Source organism: Nicotiana tabacum, chromosome 6 (genome assembly GCF_000715075.1).
Source record: "Nicotiana tabacum cultivar K326 chromosome 6, ASM71507v2, whole genome shotgun sequence".
Taxonomy (NCBI): Eukaryota; Viridiplantae; Streptophyta; class Magnoliopsida; order Solanales; family Solanaceae; genus Nicotiana; species Nicotiana tabacum.
This window is the reverse complement of record NC_134085.1, coordinates 70,672,257-70,695,325: the sequence shown is the minus strand read 5'-3', so window position 1 is coordinate 70,695,325 and position 23,069 is coordinate 70,672,257.

The following is a 23,069-nucleotide window of genomic DNA, read 5'->3' as shown; positions in this document are numbered from 1 at the left end:
TGCATTTTGTTGTTATTGTCATATGTTTATTCTGCTGAATATAATAGTAACTTGAACTTCCATGCAGCATGATGATTTGGCCTCTAATATTTTGGGAATTGCCATATGTTTGTTTATTGCTGTAGATTTGTAGAGTGAAGGTTCAGTAAATCTTCATTTGCTTCTGAAAAAATGATATTAGAAAGTTGTTAATCATGTGTCTTATTTGAATTTGGATGTATGGAATGCAACATTCCTTCTAACAGTTTATTACCTTTATTTTCATTTGTGGCAATGTGATTGTATATTTGCAAGCTAGCTCTGTAGCTAGCCTTGCAATTTCAAGTTGTCTTTGAGTCCCCAAATTTCATGGACTGGAGTAATTGCATTAACGGAGGGTCAGCGTGTTTGTTGGAAATTAATTATTTGATTTAGCATAGAGCTATAGAACTGATACAATTTGGTCTTCTGTATAAACCTTTTATCATTTATTTTTGTACGAGTGATTTATTCATTTAGAAAAGATAGGTATTATAAATTCAAAAGATGTATGGAATTGTTAATCAAGTACAGATATTCAGCATGCTTTGGTAATAATTGGGCCTGACTTTGGCCCGATTGGGCACTCCTTATGAGCCAGGCTCGAATCGAAGTGTTTCCGCTTTACCATCGCATCTGGGACCAACGAGGATCCCAAATGCCCTTTTTTCAATTTTCATTTGTAACTTAGCTTGCCTTAATGTGAAACCCAGCATTCCACCTGCAGTTATTATCGGTTCAGTACAAATGTTCTTTTTTATTTTAAATGAACGTTAGGCTTAATTTTGAGCCCAATCTCTTTGCCCTTTTTCTCTTAATTTCTTCTGAATAATTTTTGAGCCTGCTATCGGCCCAAAACTCCCTTAATAAGTACATATGCATATTAACCAAAACACACTTATAATCAAGGAATTAGACTCGCTTTAAGATCTGAACCTTTAGGCTCCTTTTAGTTAAATATAATTCAAAAGAAAAACGACAAGTTGGGGTGTGCCATGCCAAATGAAATTTATAATTCATGGCCCTCATAAGGTTAGATCAAGAACTAGCACTCATAGAAAAGGTTTTTATGTGTGCCACAAATAAATTAAATCATCCATAGCCTTCACAAATGTTGCTATTAAAAATAGAATAATCGTAATTTGCTTTAAGCTCGATTTAGACTAGTATTGTGATTATGTATACGTTCGCATAACATAATTACAAATTTAATTCTAAAAAGTAACTCGAAGGTTGCATTCACGCAACTTCAACCAAACATTTTTAATAAAATAAACAAAGCATTATTAATTGTGGATACGTTCGCGTGACATGATTTTTGACACGCCAAAGGAAAAGAGTATATGTACGCGTCACTCAATTCTTTAATTACGAATAATCAAGCAATTAAAAGCGTTTAATAGATAAATGCACATAGGTCCTAAAAATTAGTAGTTAAACAATTTAAGTCAAGTAATAATCACTAAGCGACTGTGCTAGAACCACGGAACCCGAAAAGGCCTAACACCTTCTCCCGGGTTAACAGAATTCCTTATCTAGAATTTCTGGTTCGCAGACTTTAAAAAATAAAATTTTCCTCGATTTTGGATTTTAAAATAAACCAGTGACTTGGGACACCAAATAAACTATTCCAAGTGGCGACTCTGCTAAATTAATTAATCTCATTTCGAATAATATCACTTTAATTGAAAAAACTCCCATATACCTTTCGGGATGTAAAAAGGAGGTGTGACACCTCCAGCTCTTAGCCAATCTCTAGGCCTCACTTTGTGAATATATACAAAATTATGTCAAGTTATCCCTCTGTGCATCATTAGCTTTACTACATCAAAGTAGGTCATACTATACCATAACTCTTACTTCGATTTATCGTTACTGAGGAATGCGACCAAACTCAAAGTTACCCTCGTTGCTTATCCTATATGCATAAGCTAAGTCTTTTTTCGCTTCTTCATTACTGTTCATCTTAAGGCTGATGGCCTAATCTCATCTCGTACTTTGTATCTTTCATCCTTTGTCGATTCACCTCAATGTTGATCTACAATCTTTCATTGATAACTTGAAACTTCTTACGTAATACATTGCCACTAGGGATTTATGTTGCATCGAGGAATATTTGATGTGATTTTCCTGATCCACTTAGGGACGATATTGTACTTCAATAATCATATTTTATAGCATCCAAGTGTGATTTACCTTACGTGAGTATTTTAATTCCGTACAATTCATGAAATCCTCTTCAATTCATTACTCAATCAAAGGCCCAAACATCTATCAAGGCAGCATTCCACCTCTGCTACTAGTCTTAGACTCCTTTGAGTTCATTCAGGCTATACTGAGCTTTCTATAACTTAGAGAAACCAGTAGCTTTCTTGTTTTCATGGGCTTAATCTTGAAGACTTATCTATTCTCGGCACCTTCTCACTCGCCCTTTCTTATCCTTACTCTTGTATTCCTAAAACCTTGTTGTTTACCATACTTTAGCTTACACATATCTATTTATATTACTCGCAACCTTCCTTCAACTTGCTTGCACCGTTCATTTCCTTGTGTTACTCTGGAACATCAAGTGAGACATCACATCGTCTCAAACTCTTTTTTACTCTCTGAACTAGGCCTCTCGTTACCTAGAAACTATAGGCTAGAAGATATGCCACTAACGACACCGCTATCATTCCAGGATACTGAATCCCAACACTTTTAGCCTTTTATCAGATGTATAGATTATTTACACCCTTTTGCACCTGAGTATTTCGTACGTTTTTCACATTTACCTTACTTACCTTAAAATCTTGCATGACATCTACTATCTTTTTCATGACCTTCCTTCCACATAGGTATAATTCACATCCACAACTTGAAGCTCTTCAACAATACTTGCACCTCTACTGCATACACAATTCAGTGAGAGACTTCTTATGAGGCTGGTAGTCTTCTAATTAGTTTTATCATAAAGCCATTATAGAATATGGCTACTGTATTATCTCTCTTGTACCTCTGATGTCTAAGAGTAATCCTACAACGTTCTCAATCACAACGTGTATAATTTTCTGGGTCCAATAATCAGACTCCTGATTTACCTTGTTGATGTAACTCTTTAGTTTCCTTTTCCTTCTGATCAACCTTTATGTAGGCTTAAGCTATCTGCTGATTTGCGGCTCATGGTATTAGTTTAGCCTTTCATGGATGCTATGGAATATCTAGGATATAATCTTCTAACAATTTAATCCTTTGTCTATGACCTGGAATTAGTTCTTTCTTTTAACTTATACCGGAGTCTTCTACGGCTGTATGATTGTCAACATATATGATTCATGGATAATACTCCGAAATCTTAAGTGTGTTCATAACGTAACTAACTCTGGACCATTGATTGATTAATTCCTTCCAGCTTCCTTTAAACGTAAGCTATTACTTTTCCTGGTTTTTCTGCCTCCATGTTGCGTGCCTACTTAGCTTATCCTAGTTCCCTTGCATGCCGAAATTTTGGTGCAACTCATATGATCTCGAGTATTACTTTTGATTTTACTTCCCGTTCATTAGCCATGGTAGGTGCCACTTTCTTATGGAGTGGATACAATGTTATTGTGAGACTGATGTTACAAGACCATTTCCTTTTTAGGTCATTGTGCTTAGGTTGCAGCCTTTTTCCTTATTTCCTCAGCTTGTCTTTCATTGTAATATTTAGGGAAGACCCTCCGACTCTTGTCAAGCTGTGAGCTAATTATATTGTATACGCGACCAAACTTTTGATGTCCTTCCTCGCATGTAAGTATCCATAGTTACTTACCTCTACACCCTTATGCTTGTAGGGTGTCTTTTGAACTGATATTTTGACTGACTTCCTAGTGGCATTCTATTTTATTTCCTTAATACTCATACGGTACATTTAACTACCCCAACTCCTATCAGAATATTTCTCAAGGATCACGATGTCATATATGCGGGACTGAATTCCCCATGTTGGGGTTCACTATGTCTATCTTGCATGATCACTTGATTTGTCTGAAACTTCTTGTCTAGCCATAACTAGGTCCTTCCTGAATCAACTAATAACTACTCATTGGCCCCTTCTCATATCAATATTCCGCCTAATTTTTCTTAGGTTATTTCTTTTGTCTTAACTTACCTCTCGCACTGGATCCTTATTAATCAATAACATCTCGGGAAGGAACCCTTACTTCCTCTCTTTGACGTCGTGTTTGCATAATGCTCTTGTATCGTAGAATATCTATAGGCTTTGAATAAGTAAAATCTTATCCCTTTTTAATTTTATCTTATTCTTCCTTTTCCATTCCATAATTACTAGAACAACTTAATTCTGACTTAATGCCACTTCACTCCACATTTCCTCCTTTAGGGAAGTGCAAATATTTAGCTCTACGAAGAACTACGTATAGATGTTTTACCTCTTCATCATTGGCGTCTTCTCACATTATCGATGACCCTTACTCGCCTTGTAGTAATCCTTCTGTACCAAGGATAACAAAATTCCTTACTCGCGAGGGTGGCACTTAGTGTAGCTGGCACATATAGTCCCTTAAGCTTAACTTTGATCACATTGCTTGCTTTAGGGAAGCATCTTCCTGAAAGACCATTCTCTGAATTTCTCATGAATCTTCTTCTATTGTCCATTCTATTTTTGCTAGAATGAAATCTGAAACTCTCATGAGGCCGACTATTATCCAATTACTTAGTCGCTAATTCACGTTTAGTTTATCTTTTTAACTAGTCCATACTGATTTCTATTATTCTGGGGTCTAACTTTTCCTTCTAGTAGTTGCGTTGGAGCCACGAACTTATTTCTCGAAGTGAGGATATGAATTTATGGCCTATACTCTTTTGTTGTCTCAAGGTCTGTCACCTCTCATCTTTTCCTTCACTTGGCTATAGACTCTGTAATACTGTCATCTTTTTGACCTACTGTTGTCATTCATGTATCACATCTTACTCTTAATGCTTCATTAGCTCTTTTCTTATTTCCTGCTAACATTTATGTCTATCACTTTATCCTAAAAACTTCATCAACATATTCTTTTGCTTTTAGCTCCCCTTTTCTCCATCCACTGGCTCTTCGGGTTGACTAGATTATCTCTCTACTAGGGACGAGAGTCATACTAAGATAATATTTATCCTTTCCAGGCTTTCAGTACCTATCTTTGTAGCACTCATATCTAGTTGTACTATTTTAGAGTGCACCATCTAGGTGTCTCACAAGGAGATCCATTACTACGTTTGCACTATCCTTCGAAAATGTCAACTAACTCTACCAATCCATCCCATATTTTGGGTTACTCTAACCCCAGCCGGATCCTGATAACCCGTCCTTCTCTTAAACTATATTTGTTAGTTCCTATAGTGCATAACTAAGATCGGTGTGGCCGATTGTACGTACATCTGTCAGTGTTAAAGGTAACTCAAAATGCTTATATCTCCCTTGCTGAATGGTAAATAGTGATAATATTTATTAACTGGGTACCTCGCACCCTTCTTCACCTTGCTTCTTTTACTTGCTGAAACTTGTGTCTACCTTCCGATTCTGTTATTCCTTTTTACCGTAAGAGTGGATAAGTATTCTTGCCTTAAAACTTCTTATCAAGAACCTTACATCTTTTAGTACACGCATGGTCTATTAATGATCTCACATTTACTCATCATAAGCATAACGCAAAATCGAGTTCCTCTAACTCAACACTTCCACACCTATATCTCCTACCGACCATCTTTCTGAATGTATGCATCGTTGTATTACGAATAAGATAGTTTAGGAAATTGATTTCTTACAATTGAGCTCCACCACACGATCTGGATTAAGAAGAAAGAGTGACAGTCCTAAATGCCCTGTAGCCTCCTGCTTATAAGTGTGGTAAACGACACACCCATAAAAAAGACTCTATTAGACACGACTTGTAGGCTCCCTAGGACAGAAATGCTCCGATACTACTTTTGTCACGACCCAAAGCGATGGGCCGCGACGGGCACCTGGTACCTTACTCAACCGAGTACCAACGTAACATATCATTCTTATTACATCATCATAGGTAAGTGGTCCAGAAGGGGCGTCATGAGATAATTAGAGTAAACATGAGGGAATACCCGACATAGAATGACCCAATATGATATTGAAAATCATACTTGTGACATACAGGCCAATAAAGCAAATTGTGATCCATTATATACTTAAAATATAGTCCGATAAGGCCATACAAGTATTTGTATACGTGACATCTGTCTACAAGCCTCTAAGAGTACACACTTAACAAAAAGGTTGGGACAGGGCCCCGCCATACCAAACAATATGCGTCTAAATCATACTGACCAAACAAGTAACTCCGAAGCAAATGGAGTGCACCAACATCTTCCGCTGAGCTGATAGACTAACTGGAGGACTCTCAACATGTCTATCGGGACCTGCGGGCATGAAATGCAACGTCCCCAGGTAAAAGGGATGTTAGTACGAATAATGTACTGAGTATGTAAGGCACATAAATAAGTACATAAAACACATAGAAGAAATATAGAATAAATGACTCAACCTGTATGTCTGGATAACTCTGTAAATCATGAAATACTTATAGCATCATGAATAAGCGTATGAATGTGATGTCGTGCATAGGTACATGTGTTTATATCATCATCAAGCCTCTGAGGGCATCTCATCATATCATCTCGGCCACTGGGGGCAAAATCATCAACATATACCTTTTTAATAAGTCTATTGCGGCATGCAATCCGATCCACCAATATATATATATACACACACACACACACACACACACACACACACACACACACACACACACACACACACATATATATATATATATATATATATATATATATATATATATATATATATATATATATATATATATATATATATATATATATATATATATATATAACGTCACTTGGTCATGGGTCAATGTAAATTAATGCAATGCATGAGAAGAACGTCAATAAAATTGCTCGGAATGTCATAAGACCATTAAGCCTTTAATTAATATCATGAAGTAAACTTTCTCCACTTACGTATTTTCTGAGACCCACGAATAGATGATATAATAATAGGACTCATGGGAATTCAATAATATAGGCACCTATGATACTTCTATGAATAGAGTCATTTATGGAAGTTGTGCATTTTCTCGTTTCACTTGTATCGTACAGATCATGCCAAAAGAAATAAGGGATATCCTTAACATACCTGTAGTAGAGAAATTCCGTATGATATTCTTGAAAAAGATTGCACTGTACTCCTTTAGAATCGCAAAATTTCACATTGCTAAAGTGCTAATAAATCTCATTGGAAATTTTCTGTTTCAAGAAATCTTGTTCAGATCTTGTTGGATTGAGGTTACGTCTGTTTTTGAATATTTTTATTGTGGAGAAAATTATAATATTGTTGATTATGTTAAGCCCAAGTAAAGACCACAATTTCAAGCTTTTAATGTCTTTGTAGTTTTTACGTAAGTGTCATTTGTATGACACTTTAGATGGCCACCTTTCAATTTATATCATGAGTCATTTATTTTGAATGGGAGGCTTCCACCTCATGTCCTTTAATCCTTATCCAACATAATTTTTTAATTAATTGGGTAATATCCCATTATCCAATAATTAACCAATCACCCACATAATTAATAATTATCTCAAATTACTTAAACTATTACTCATTTTTAACACACTTTGTACAACTTACTATTATGGTCGTATGGTACCCTCTATGGTACTAGTCTATAAGTACTGGGTATTTTAGGTCGGGTCGTATTTTATCCCAAAATGTCAAACTTCGACAAAAATTTATTTTCTTCGATTTTCTTTCCCTCTCACCTTCACGAATTTACTCATCACTTATTTGAAATAGCATAATTCTTATAATCATCAAACATTCTTGCCCTTGAGCTAAGGTTAATTATCTTACGACAATTTCACGTATAATACTACAGGGTGTAACATCGTCGTAATATGAGCGTAACATTATCGTAATGTAATACTACATACGGAGCGTAATATCGATGTAATACTGCAGGGCGTGACATCATCGTAATATAATACTGCGGGGAATAATATCGACGTGATATTGCGGGGCGTAACAGTGAATCATGCATTCAACGTGATTTGTTGTGTTGCTTTAACATGCCAATTTGTGCCTCTGTTATTACTTGGTAAATTGGTGGTCAATGTGAGTTTTCTTACGTGGAGTTATCTCATATTCTGTTAAGATGTTGTTAACATAAAAGTTTAAATAAAAGAATTATCAACATGATTTATTCTAAGTGTATCTTAAGATAGAATTAGTTATCTTATTCGGTGCTTTACTTTTTTAAATGGTCAACACATTTTTACTTTAATTGGGTTCTCAAATTATACCTGTCACCCTATTTGATGTTTACTTTACTTAAAATCATTATCACATTTTACTTTAATAAATTCCATATTTAATTCGATAATTTAACTGATAATTTACTATGTTTAAACACGATATTTTTACTATATTTTATTAATTTCTAAACTAAGCTCATATGATACTCTATTTTGTATTAATTGTGCTTTACCTTGCTTAAATTGACTAAAGAACTCATTATCTTATTTGACGCCTTACTTTATTCAACTTTGTTATTATGACTTATTTTGTTTAAATATATCTCTCAAAATTTTTAATTGATACTTGATACGGAAACAATGTACATGGTAGCACGTGGGCTTTGCCGTGCAAAGGTGATTGTTATTATGGAAACGAAGTGCCAGACGTGTAAGATTTGGAAATTGTGGCTCATGATTTGTGGTTACAAGGTGTGGTACATCGGGATAATTCTTGTTGTAAGTCCATGCATTGAAATGATTTATTAATTAAGGTATCATCTATTTTTCCTTATTTGAGTTCATTCATATCTCATCTGTGTTCTGATTATATTGCTGCTTTATTAACCGTCTACTTCTTGATGCCATTTGTGCTTCTATTATTTTTATTGATGGTTGTAAATTAATAATCTTTCCAATATTGATCTTGCATTGATGCTCTTCCCATTGTTAGCTTTATGTTATTCCTTGTATATGTTTCTATGGCTAGTAGGTGTCTTGACCTGGCATAATCATTGCTCTACTAAGTTTAGGATTGATACTTACTGGGTACGTTGTGGTGTACTTAAGCTATGCTTCTGCACAGTTTTGTGCAGATCCAAGTAATTCTAATCGTGTTGTTAAGAGTTGTGGCTGCGCAGCGGAAGACATTAATGTATACATGCTTGACGTTCGCAGGCATTAGAGTCACCTTCGGATATTATCTTTACTGCTATTTATTTTCACTGAACCGTATTGTATTTAGAAATTCTAGTGTATGTCAGTAGAGATTATGCCTCCGTATTACCGATTTTGGAAAATGTATCTGATTAGCCTCAAACTAGGCCACGTCATCACGAACTCTCTCTTTACTATTTCCCTTGCCTGCTGTTGTATTAGTTCTTTAGCCAGCTATAATATTTCTAATTACAAGCGTCTCTGTATCATTAGAAAACATGTCCGAACTCAAACTTTTATTATTCAGCTCTATAGCAGGATTTGGATTGGAAAGAAGGGTAACAAACTCCTAGATGCCTTGTGTTGATACCCAATTTTTCCCTCATATTTTTTTAAATTATATAAATATATTTTCAAAATGGTGCCTATGCATCATTATTTAGTTTATAAGCCTATATAAGCATTTTTCATAATTTTTCATAATTTTAAAGTGCTTTAAATCGATTTATTTCTGTATTTATAATATAAATATTCGATAATTATCCTTAAAATTATTTTTATGATGTTCTAATCATCCAAACTTATTATTTACACCAACATTCATATTTTTAAATATTTTTACTACATTGTTATTATTACATTTGTATTTTTAGGGCTAATTGCATATTTTTGCAATAATAACCCATATTAATGTATAATTACATTATTTATGCAAAACGTAATTTTTTATATTTTTATAATATTAAATTATTATTTTTAATCATCTTAGTGCACAAATAATATTTTTTTTATTCATTAATTATTCTTAAAAATTATTTTTCCTAAATATTGGGTATTTAAATAATAGTCTAATTCTAAACCTATTTTTGGACCTAAAATTACCCAAACCTCAGCCCAAAATCACCTAATACACCATTCCAATACCCGCATCCCAAACCAAACGACCCCTAAACCAAAAACCCGGTCGGTACCCGTTTCTTTAACCTGCCACAGTCCCATTTTAAAATCTTGGCAGTTGATCGCTAAGATCAACGACCTACAATTAATCTACCCTTTTTATTACCCAACCCCAAACCCTAATTCTGCATTCTCTCTAAACCCTCCACCCTCAAACTCTCTTAACACTCTCTTCATCTCTATCAAACCCTAGCTGTCTCACCCCCAAATCCCCTCTCCTAATCCCGTTGATAATGAGATTTTACCATTATTTGCTTACCATATTTGGTTTTCTTTGGTACTAGTTCCTCGATTTTGGTATTACTTAGGTATTTAACTAATTTTGGCAAATACGACCTCTATATCGAACGAGAATCGACTCAATCTTGAAGATTTGTGAGATATTTTGTCCATATACATAAGATGAACTGGATCCTTCATACCAGTTGTCCGTTTTCGAGTTTAAACCCCTAACTAGGGTTTTGAGCTTGATACTTTTTTCCTTTTTGGTTTTTATATTGACTTGCATGTGAGATTTCTCCCTTTTCTTCATCTGATTTTACTCGATTTCGTTCCTTACTTGTGTTTAATCAATTATTTCCTTGTTTGTGCTTCCGATTTTTCTACTATATAAACCCCCCCTTTAGACAGACCTTAATCGTCATAATCTCACTATAAACTTGAGGCTTTGCTATGTGAATTCCTTTATTATCTTGCTATTTGTTTTGTGGTAGCCGGCTGAAAGCCAAGGCGATAGAGAACCTACTGTTTGAACTCTTCTGGATTCTTGTGGATCTTTTGCTCTTATTTGTTGTTCACTTAACTGGTAAGCTACTTGACTCTTGCAGTATTGTCCCTATGTGTTCTTGATTTGCGTATGTTCTCACCTCTAAAATTTATAGCTTAATATGTTTTCTGGATTACTTTTGCGCGTGATTCTGTTAATTCTACCTTGTTCTAAGTCTTTTAGCATCTAACTCTCCTCCTAATGCTACTAGTTCTGTGTTTACCCAAGACTAACTTGGGTAATCTGAGTGTAAGTGTGCCTGGATGTTTCCCTAATCATACTTGTTTGTTTTATCTTTATCCTCTATAATGAATGCTAGAACGTATGTGTTAATTATGACCTGTTCACTTGGTATTTTGTCACTCAGCATGCTCACTTGAACCCCATACCCCATTAGTTATTGATTGAGATCTTAACAGTTACTTCAACATGTTTTTCCATGCCCTGCTTGAACCATTTTGTGATATGATTTAGATCCTTTTTAGTTGTTTAGTCTATTATGACGATCCCATAATACCCAGATGTGATATTTAGTATGCATTTGCTATCTTACACTATTCTAGGTCCTTGCAATGTTTTCTCGGCATGTACAATGTGTTGCAATTTGTATTAAAACTATTAGCTATCGACTATGATCCTGCTTCTATATGTTTTCCAGTCTATCCTTTGTTCATTTGAAACCTTGTTCTTCCCTGTTTATCAAAAAATATGTTCCCTATCATGTATAAATACTTCTTAGCATGACCCTAGGATGCATGTTTAGCTTAATCTGAACCTCATAAGTCTCAATTGGTTTAGTGTCATGACTGCTAATCCTGCAAACTTGTTTCTTTCTCCTAACTCTTTCAATGTGTGGTTATCTATGTGGTATTTTCCTATGTGTTGAAATCCGGCTGAACCTGATGGCCTGTTTGATTAGTTGCTCTACATTCCTATATTTTTTTTAGGTCATAAGTGTGTTCCCCACTTCTGCCCCTCAGTTGTTGTCCATTCTCCTACATTGTCACTTATGCTATTTTGAACTCCTTATTCTTAGCCGGCTGAAAGCCAAGGCTATCAAGGCTCTTACTACTGACCTCCCTAGTGTGAGCATTACTCGGGGTCCATTTGAGGCCCTTGTGAACTCTGACACACTAGGAGTTTGGTTCCTTTAGTCACTCCTTCTACTTCTTAAACCTGCACTATTCTTGACACTTAACTTTCTCTTCCTATGGTCTACTAAATATGTAAATCGGTTGGTCAGTCTATGGTTGTCTGATCTAGCTTAATTTCTGCTATGGATTCTGGGTTGTGCTGATCAATATGATTCCTGGGTATGCTGCATGAGAGTTGCTGAATGCCCAGGCAATGTTGGGTGCTTCCTTTGGTCCTGCTATGAGCCTACTGCCATTATTTGTACAATACTTTTAATTATATTACTATTGGGCCTATAATAACAGTTGTATAAATGATTGGGATGCTAGTAAAAAGGAGAGATGGGTAGAACTTAATATTTGTATACCAAATAGGTAGATAACATGCCTATATGACTTGATTATTATTTGCTATATGTGTTTTTCAATTACTATGCGCACTATAGAAACCATGTTATCAGAAAAAAGCACGCGCACATATTGTCTGCTAGTAAACACAAGTAGAAAATGCTGTAATTATGTTTATTACTATGTGCTCCTAGAAATCATGCCTATATGACTCAAATTATTTTATTTGATGCTATTCACCTAGAAAATATGCTCTTAGCATTAAGATATGTACTATTCATTAGATATCATGCCTATAGGGAATAAATGCTCTAACACCCCTTTTAATTCTACACAGTACACTAGAAATCATGTCTATAGGGTTTTGATCACCTCCTTCGTTATTGTCTTGCACTTCTCACTAGAAAATTATGCCTAACAGATTAAGTATAATGATAAAAAATGTGAATGCCAAGCATCGACGGTTAGAGATCCTGCCTATAGGGTATAATTGCTCGTCCTAACGGACCTCTATAATCCTATTTCCTACCTGTTCATACCGCTGTCAGCTAGCATGAATAATTTTGAGATTCTCCTAATAGACTTATTTTTCATTCAGTGTGTAGATCACTTATGATTACAATATATGCAAGGTTTAATAACTTTAAACTTACGATTTCGATAATCACTAGCAACTGTATAATCCCTTCTACAAGGGATGTCTTGTATCTAAAACTGGTCGTGCTTTGATTCACAGTCACCTAGAAATCATGTCTATAAGTTCAAGGTTCTGAATTCTAAAATCTCCTAATTTTCATATGTGTTTGCGTGCATTTATTATCTAAGTGTGGAGGTCAATGTCAGCCTTTAGTTGCCTTTATGTGAAGTCTTTATATGTTTTGTTTGTCGATAAGTTTTATCATTTTGAGCAGCCTAAGTAAAGTCTAGAACTAACCAAATAGAGGTCCAAAACCTCCTGAACCGTAGGCATGGGACGGGTAGTGCACGCATGGCGTACGAGTTATAATTGAACTAGTACGCCTTAGGTAACAACATAAAGATACTAATCGGGTAGAAGGAGACGATAGTCTGTGCCCACTGAATAATACGAGTAACACCCCAGCTAGAGGGAGTTATGAAGTATTATTTATGTTGCACAAGGTGATCCTTTAGGCTAAAAAAATTAGGAACCCCCATCCCTCCCCCCCTCTTTTCTTTCTTTTCCTACTAGAATTTAAAATAGTTGTACCCTCTATTCGAAATCTGCTTATAATAAACTTCTTAAAGTTTGTGCTCTCTCTTTGTTTATTTGATCATATAGACTAATTCATATAATTTGAGTTCAGTCGGGACCCACAGTTGTGGACCTCAAAGAGTTCCTAACACCTTCTCCTCGAGGAAATTTGAGCCCTTACCCGATCTTTGGTGATGCAAACTGGTTAACCCAGAGTTATTTGCAAGCCCTCAATGAGGCAACGTCAAGTATACAAAAATGACTCCAAGGCCAACAAACATTCAATGTCCCGAGGACTCCCAAGGCCATAAGACCCCATATGTGCAACCTCGACCCCGTAAGACCGTTATAAGGAAACACCAAAATTTGTAAGACCTCAAGCAAGGCATGAACCATTCTTGTACCAAGTAACAAAAACTATAAGACCTCAAAGGCATGTAAAAATTATAAGACCTTACAAAAAGGCATTGTCCTGACCTTAAAGTTAAGGCTATATATTCGAACTTGTAAGACCCCCAAAAAGGCATACCCTCGATATAGATGCCGAAACTACTTCACTCGAGGATTGAAAGGCTCCATCCAAACACAATGACTACGGTCACAAGGCTATACCAACCAAACTAATGCGACTCGGGGATGCCCGACCGTCGCTATAAAATCACAGGACTTCAAATACATTGAAAGTACTTCGAAAAGAATCATTTAAATAGGCTACCCTCGACATAAGCAAAAGAGCTTCGACCATGTCAGCTCCAAAGTATAGGCTTCGAAACATTCATCCACCGAGCAAAACCTCCCGAGGTGCTCGTTCATCGCTACATAAAGACTCACAATCGAGGCTCTTAGCAAGCCGTATAAGAGTCGGGCGAACACAAAAATTTCAAAATCTTTGACGAGGGAAAACAAAGCCTAAAGAGGTCATACTGACCCTACGCGTAAGAACCACTGTCGCCGGCCCATACTAAGAGGTCGTACCAACCCTATGCATAAGAGCCACTATTGCCAGCCCATATTAAGAGGTCGTACTGACCCTACATGTAAGAGCCACTATCGCCAGCCCATGTTAAGAGGTCGCACCGACCCTACGCTTAAGATCCTAAGAGTCAGCTTAAAAACTTGAGGGACAATGAGCTCGAGTCGAAATGTGACTCGTAGACTAAGCCTGAAACAGTTAACTAAATACGCTTGAAGGCAAATGCGTAAGAGCCTGTGAGTCAGCCTAACGAGCCCCAGCGAGCCAGCCTAACGAGCCCCAAGGGCCAAACTGTAAACCCAAAGGTTTTTTCTCAAAGGCCAAATCTCCTAGCTAATCATTGACAAAACGTCAAAACTCAGAAACAAAGAAGGGCATACACAACCAAATAGAAATCCATGTAAGGAGAAAACCAAAAGGTTTCTTTATATACGCACGTATGAAACTATGCAAAGGTTACATTTATGAAAGTTCTCTAAAGAACACTGTACAAAGAATCAAGAAGAAAAGGTCTAGTCTACGTCACCCTCAGGGATAGTGGCCCATCAGCCTTTTCCTCATTATCCTTGGAATCAGACAAAAGGAACTTGGCATCGTATTCATCTTCCTTGGCCTGCGCTATCTCCTCCGAGAGATCGAAGCCCCTAGCATGAATCTCTTTGAGGGTTTCCCTCTGAGATTTACACCGGGCATACTCATTGCTTTTGCTCTCCCGATCGGAAGCACCGCTCAATTTAGCTCGAGAATCAACATCATCTTTCAAGTAGACAACCACTTTCTTGTCAGACTTAGCCCGAATCTCTTCAGCTTCAGCCCAGGAGTCCACGACCTCGGTCTTCATCTTCAAAAGACCAGACTCGAGAATTTCAATCTTGCTTGTCTGAACCAAGCTATTTTCGCGCGCATTTCGAAGCTGTATCCCGAGAGCAGAAACCTCAGCCAAAGCATTCTTCTTGGCCGCGATATGGGCATCCATCTGAGCCTCTAGCTCATCACACTCACGCTTGGCTTAACCGACTTTACCCGAAAGGCATTCCAGGTCTCCTTCTTTTTCTGCAACTGAAGTGAACGAAATATTAGCCTCAAAAGATAGAAGAAGAAGAAGCACACTCCCCCTTGGAACAAAAATTACCTTCTCCTCGAGGTAGCTTTTGTAGTTCAAACTTCGACTCGCCTCATACCGCAAGTGTGCCAACTCGTCTTCCCTTCCATCGCAAAAAAGTCTGAGGGATTTCTCCTTATCCACAGCTTTTCCCAGCTTGGCCTCACAGTGAATCAGCTCAGACTTGAGCTTGTTAAAAGCTTATGGAAGAGAAACTCAATAAGAGAGTGGAAATTGCAAAAACTATAAAACCAATATGATCAGCTTAAACTCACCACAGAGTAGACCCGCTGAGCTTCATCAAAAGTTGAGCACACATCTACTAGCTCGGGTCCATCAACCCCAGCAGAACCGCTCCCGATTGGTATACGACCACCCGATATATGCAGCCCCTGGTTTCGAACGTCGCTCCAAGTACCTTCGACGGGAGAAGAAGTTAGCGGCAGAGAACCCTCACTTCTCAAGGTACCTTCAATGAGAAAAGAGGATGGCAGCGGAGGAGGGACCATTTTTCTAAAGCCAAAGATCTCGGGCGCGGCAGGCTTGGCTGATACATCCTCTCTGAGCCCCCGGCCTGGACTCGTCTTGCTACAAGCACCGTCGCCATGCGAAGTCCCCTTTTGCTTGTTATTTTCATTCCTCGGTCCCGAAGCTGATGATCATTCTCCGAGAGGGTATGATCTCGCCTCCAAGAGCTCCCCAATGCTTATGATGATGGAGTTAGTACGCGCAAAAAGAATGTGCCTTTCAAAAAGGGAGAAAATCACGTAGCACGTACCGTGGTTTTTTGCCTGCCATCTACCCTTAACAAGTCTCGCCACTTACACCCATCATAGGTCAAGTGGGTCGCAAACTTCTAAGCCCAATCCATCAGGTCAGGGACCTCGTATGGCATCCATGGAATTGCTTCAGAAAGGAAAAGAAAGGCGCATTTACGGGGCTCGCCTCTGCCATAAACAAAACAAAAAAAGGCAAAAATGTACCACTTACATGTAAAATTCCATTCCTTGGGAAATGGCAGAAACTCCGCGAGGATAATGTCAATAGTCCGTACCCAGACGAATAGGCTCATCCATCCCCGATCCCCATATTCTTCATCGTCAACAACAAAGGGCCTGGTGGATCGACATCGTATGGGTTAGCAGTACTTGGTGGTGAAAAGGCCGGTACAACATGATAATATGGCTAAGGTAGAACTCCACCCTGCTTCCTCCGCAAAGAATTGCATCATCAATACTGTCCTCATAAATGACGGATGAACCTGTGCCAAGGTTGCCCGATACTTTCTATCCTCAAAAATGAAGGATGAACCTGTGCCAAGATAGCCCGATACTTTCGAGAGAAGTCAAGCACAACCCTATCAAGGGTACCCAGCATTAAGAGGTACGTATATATGTTCAAAAAACCCTCGGCATGGTCCATAATGCTCTCCTCCGAGAAAGGTACCTGCAATACTACCTTTCCCCCCATCCACAATCTTTCCTCACTAACTCAAGGTGCCCCTCTCCTATTAAAGAGATAAATTTTTAGGCATACTCCCAATGACCCTAAACGTTGGGAGGTTTTTCTGAATCCCCCCTCAAAATAAAATGTCCCAAGGTTGGCTCGCCTGGCACCAGCGGCACACCACAAACCAGGCGGGAACTACAGGAGGAACATCCTCCTCCTTGCTGAACAAATCCCGGCATAGCATCCATAACTGTGGTAAAATTAGAGAATTAGAACGGGAATTTTAGCGAGGGCTTCAAAGTTAAAATGGTGAAATACCTAACTCATGAAAGAAGAACTCTGTGAAGGGGGATAGCTACTCAGGATAGCGGAATCCTCAAAGGAAGGAAGGCAAACCTATATATATAGAGAAAGCGGTAAACTGTCTGCCTGCCTCAGAAGCCAATTAAAAAATACTGACTAAACCCCTGGAGGCCAATTAAAAAATACTAACATAGCCTTTATCGCTTTGGAAAGATGTACCGGCGGGATCGCCTCGGTCGTTTCATAACCATGTCATACAATTGACGTTGCCATATGATGTTTTGGGATCAAAGACCCCCACATCAACCTAGCCTCGAGATTGTACCTGATCTCGAGGACCTCCGTCAAAAAATAAGAATGGCTCTAAGGATTCATTAATATCATTACAAGCCTCAAGATGGTACCCAATCTCGAGGACCTCCGTCAAAAAAGAAGAAATGCTCTAAAGAACCATTAATATCATTATAAGCCTCGAGATGGTACCCGATCTCGAGAAACTCCATAAAAAAGAATATAGGCTTTAAGGAGCCATTAATATCATTATGAGTCTTTAGATGGTGCCCGATCTCGAGGATCCCTATCAAAATGAAAGACAAGCTCTAAAAAGCTACTCGTATATAAGCCCAACCTCGAGGTGGTATCCTGCCTTGAGGATTTCGGCTATTATGAATGTGGGTCATTCACCTGATTCCTTGGCCCTCGATCTACCTGAAATCGAGCCAGTTCATACTCAAGAATTACTAATGAATCCCTAGGGCTACCTTCACTCTAAGTTCAAATAATATTTTTTAGGCCACCAAACATGGGCTAAATCTCACTCGGGGATTGTTTATGAAAGTCCTAGTGCTATCTTTATTCTCAGGCGTTTGAGCGAATTCTCCCTCGAAGACTACCAATGGGGTCTAAAAGGAGCTAAGTTTGTTCAAAAAATCGAAGCCCTATTCTCACTCGACTCAAAGTCGCCAGTTTCGGCAATCTAAGTCTGTACCAAGTCAACCTTGACTTGGTCCGAGAGACGGCGAAGGGTTTCATGGAAAATCATATTGACCGATCAAGAACTAAGGGAATACCTACGCCCGGTCCAGTATTCAGACAAATCGGTAGAGTCACATGCTCAGATTCTTCACAAATGCAAATAAAAGGAAATCCAGCATAAATTAGAGACAAATCGAAGGAACATCTTTGTGTTAATTAACCGTGATTTCAAAAGCCCATGAGGGGTCCTTACATAGAAACAAAGAAGCAAAAAAAATAATAATAATAAAAACTAAGAGTCTAAACTATTCTCGGGGTGCGTCTTCGGTAGCAGTATCTTTAAGAACCATTTCCTTGGGGGCCTTATCTCAATCTTCCAAACGGCATCTTCAAGGATGAAGAAGAAGCAGAAAAAGATGAAGAATAAGTAGAAAAAGATGAGGAAGAAGCAGAAAATGATGAATAAGCGGAGAGGGATGAAGAAGTGGCTGGGTGAAACATTTGGCGAATATGGATCTCGCCAGCACTACTATTGTGAAGTCACTTCTTGAGACGTTGCACTGGTGTGGGATGCAACAATTAGTAGATGGCACCACCTCACTCCAAGGAAAGCAAAAGGAGTGAGGCGCCGCACTGAGTAGTTATGGGAGAAGAGTAGAAGTTCGTAGTCCGCATATCCTTTAATGCGAAGATAATTTGAGATTTCTCTCTCATTACCTCAGGCCAACAACAACAACAACAAATCAGCACAATCCCACTCAGCAAGGGAAAGCTCTGGGAAAGAGCCATGGCGTAACTGATGAGAACACTGCCATGTGACCTGAAGGCCATGGGCTTGAAACATGAGAACAACACTAGTATGAGGACGAAGAGTAGAAGGGAGTACAAAGGTTGTTTAAGAACGATTGAATGAAGCTTTGGTTCAAGAAAGCTTCTATTTATAGGAAAGGTGGCAGTGCAACCGATAATGCAATAAATGTCTTTGGGAAACGTATCGACAGACGCAATCAATGCCTGTTGCAGACAGATCGACAACGATATTATCGCCTTGAGAAACTAAACCAGCATTACATTACCATAATGTCTCAGTTATTGCAAAAGCTGATGTCATAAGCATGACATCACCACAAGAGGCTTGAGGATATTTGTGTCAAAATTGTTTCTTATCATTTTAACCTAAGAAACGCGGGGACTGTCTGTATAAGGTAAAATCGGAGGGCTCGATTTTATGATCATTAGGGTGCCTCATAGAGACCACCCCCGTAAGGATTAAAGTTTAGCTGGGAGTTCGCCCCCGAGGGTTCTCAACAGTCAACCCCGAGGTAGTACAAATCAAAGGCTATGATGGACGGACGGGAAGTTCGCAAAGCACATGATTAAAGCTAGCCTAGGTCTATTAGGCTAGCATGATCCCGTACCGTGACATTAAATGGATGTACCAGCCATATATCTTTGTAATAAATGCATTTGTACTATATTGGTATCCCTCCCCACTTATATAAAGGGGATCCTTGTCATTTTGTAAGAGGATCTAATACACAATATTGAATATATAGGAACATTCTCTCTGCTCCCTAACTCAACATGTTCTTTCGATCTCACTACTTACATTTATTTCTTGCATTCATTGTGTTCTATTTATTGTTCTTCAGTTATTGCTTATTATTCGCCATAAAGATTTGCCATAAAATTATCATAACTGTTAATCCTCCATTGACTGCCCTTAGTCGGGCATCCGACTCGACCTCAAGGCCCAGAATACGCAAGCCCAAGGCCACGATTTCCAGCCATTTGGTTTGATTATTGCACTATCTACGAGCTCTTGTTTTATATTTTGATCTTTCACTTAGCATCTATTATCTAAACAACTAGCATAAAAATAGATCACGTATTTTTAGAACCACAAAATCAAATCTAATTGTTATTACTATTTTCACGGTAAACAAATCTAAAGAATAGGGTTGTAGATGACGCTGCGGAAGCACAAGTATATTATAGGATGTTGCGCAAAAGGGTTTTCGAGTCTGAAGCCAAGCATTTGGAATAACATAAAGTGGACATGGAAGCAATCAACGAGTGAAGAGGATTCGCTACAAAATCAATAGAGAGGTTGGAATATATAGAGCGAGGTTTGATAGAGCTTGAAGGGAAAATAAGAAAGAGGGTTGCAGGTTGTCAAACCATGGATGGCAACGAAGGAGGGCTCCTAGAAAGGGCATATCTGCTGTTGGACATGTACCTGGGGAATCTGATTGATGGAGCAAAGAAGGCCAAGTGTGGAGAAGGCCCCTCTGGGATCAAATACATTAGGAACAATGTTTTTACTTGTTTTCTAGACTCGTTTTAGGCTTTGGTTGTAATAAGGCATATGCCATTAGTGACATATTATAATTATTGTCGTTTTAGAGATTTGGTCCATTTTTTCACATTAATATAATGACGCAGTTATTGGCATCAATTCCTCCAAGTTTATGTGTCGCTAGGCCTACCTCGGGCATAATGAGGTCCCCAAATTAGGACGCAAATTTACAATTAAGAAATATGTGTTTAAATACCGCAAACATCCTTTTAATACTCCTTACTGACTTGTTTACCTTTTTGTTTTTTTCTTTTTCTTTATTTGTTTATTCCCATCCCTTAAAGGTTGGTTCGTGCATACTGGCATCATCAGCACATCATACCAGATCTAGATGTCCTCCACCTCCTCCTCCTCCAAGCAATCCTAAAAGCAAAGGAAAAGATAGAATAGATGATACGAGTGGAACTATGCATGTAGAGAATATCGAGACTTTGAATGGTCGGAGTACTCCGACACAGAATGACTTGTTTTTTTGGTTGGAATAAAAGATGCTGGAGCTACATCGATCAACAAAATGCCCAAAACCCAGCACCTCCCTAGAACACACAAAACCAACAATATCCTCCTGCACCTCATCAATATGCCATACCTCCTCAAAATCGTAATCCTACACTAGTACCAAACCCTCCACCACAATATCACCATCCGACTCAGTATCTACAAACCACTACCTACCACACTCCTCAAAACGCACCACAACCTACCACTAATCCCCAAAACTCAACAACCAACCATCACTATGCCCAAATTCCTTGCGTCCATCAAAGCAACCATATATACGTGGAAACTTTACCCCACACCCCACAACAAAACATGTACACAATGGAGTCCACTATGAAGGACATGCTCATCAAGAACATGGCAGAGGAGCTCAAGAAACTTACTAGTCGAGTTTATGGTGTTAAAAGCGGTAAAGGCATCGAAGGTTTGAATTATGAGGATTTGTGTATTCAGCCAGACGTAGAACTACCAGAGGGTTACAAACCTCCAAAGTTTAAAATGTTCGACGGGACAGCTGATCCGAAGGTACCCTTGACAACATATTGTGACAAGCTCGTAGGGGTGGGAAAAGATAAAAGAGTTCGCATGAAGCTGTTCATGAGATAAAACAAATAGAAACTTAAGAAGAAGCCAATAGAAACTTTCCGCGAGTATGCTACTCGATGGAGATCAAAAACTGCAAAAGTAAGGCCAATACTAGAAGAAGAACAGATGAATAAGATCTTTGTCTGAGCCCAAGATCCACAATACTACAAAAGGTTGATGGATATTGAAAACCATAAATTTTCCGATATCATCAAACTGGGAGAAAGAATAGAGGAAAGAATTAAATGTAGAATGGTGAAAAAATTTGAGGCACTACAGGCTACAAACAAAGCCTTGCAGTCGAGAGGTATCTCTAAGAAGGAAAAAGTTGGTGCAGTAATGGTAGCCCAAGGTACGAATGTCTCCCCTCATATACCAAACACCACCACCCACATATCATCCTTCACCTCCCAGATACCAACAATCTGCCGCCACTTACCATACTTATAACACTCAGCCAACATACTACTACTCACCACCAGCCCGCCAAAACTACCAACAACCCATCGATTGAAGGTTTAACCCATCGATTAGTTGTATGAGAGATTGAAGGCTGCTAGTTATGTCACTCCTATTCCCGCCGTTGCCATGGAAAACTAATCTCAGTGGGTCAATCGAAACAAGACATGTGCCTACCACTCGGGCATAAAGGGTCATACCATCGATGAATGTCGCACTCTGAAGGATAAGATCCATACATTGATTGACACCAAGGTTATACAAGCAATAGAGGCTGCACCTAATGTCTACAACAATCTATCATGCCCCATTTTTCCTCATGGAGTCCGGGTTTCGACATTCATGGGGAACAACTCATTTCCTTTCGGGAATTGGGTATTTAAATTTGAAGAGTCACCACCTAACGGATTTAAGGTGCATTAGGGCACCTAGAGAAAATAACTCATGAAACCTATTTGTATTACCAGAGACTTGGGTAAGGGCTCGAAATAACCTTTAGGGGAAGGTGTTAGGCACCCCTTGCGGTCTACAACGGTAGGTCCCAGCCGAACTCAATTTATTTGAATTAGTCATTTAACAAATAGATAGTCTAAGCACACATATAAGATAGAGATAATTTAACCGATAGGCAGTCTAAGCACATATGTACGATAAAGGAATTTTAACAAATAAGTAGTCTAAGCACATA